Consider the following 736-nt stretch of genomic DNA (forward strand, 5'->3'; position numbering starts at 1 on the left):
CATTTTTGCGCATTGTGTATGTCTTTTAATCATAAAAATCTTTTTTTGCATCATTTCTGTATTATAATATCTAAAATTCAAACAATCATTAAATTTGTATAGTTTTTAGGATTTATACAATTTTTATATGTTTTATTTTGCTTATTCTAGTACTACCGATATAAGCTTCATGTATAAGAAAGCCTCTGAGAAAAAAATACAACGCGAAGCTCTTGTTACGTTTAAATATTGTTTTAAGCGTAAAAATAGAAAATAAAATACGGAAATTTGAAACTGCACCATTTTGATGTTACTGTAAGAACATATAGCAAGTAATGTTAATGTTTTTTTTATTGTTTATAGCTATACTTAATACTAAAATATCACGAAAGAGTACTATATAAAGTTTGCTTAAAATCGTCATACCATGATATTTATTAATCATGTCAAAGATTAATATTAGTATTTCCAATTAGACTTTTACTTCATATCATATGCGTTGAAACAATACCAGATTTTATTTAATAAATATTTTAAAATAGTCAAGATATTGTTTTCGATTATTGAGTCAGTATAAAACAGTAATTTTTGTATAAAGGATGGAGCCTTTTATAAAATATCAAGATCTGATTTCATATAGAAATTTATGAAACAAGTTTATTTTTATATCTAAGTTATTTAGATGCAAATCACAGAAATGCATTTTATAAATAAAAAAGTTTTGTAAAGTTATTACTAAAGTAAACATATATTACTA

The sequence above is a fragment of the Rhyacophila brunnea genome, unplaced genomic scaffold, assembly GCF_057557595.1.
Source record: "Rhyacophila brunnea isolate RB1 unplaced genomic scaffold, BYU_Rbru_1.0 scaffold_89, whole genome shotgun sequence".
NCBI classification, from domain to species: domain Eukaryota; kingdom Metazoa; phylum Arthropoda; class Insecta; order Trichoptera; family Rhyacophilidae; genus Rhyacophila; species Rhyacophila brunnea.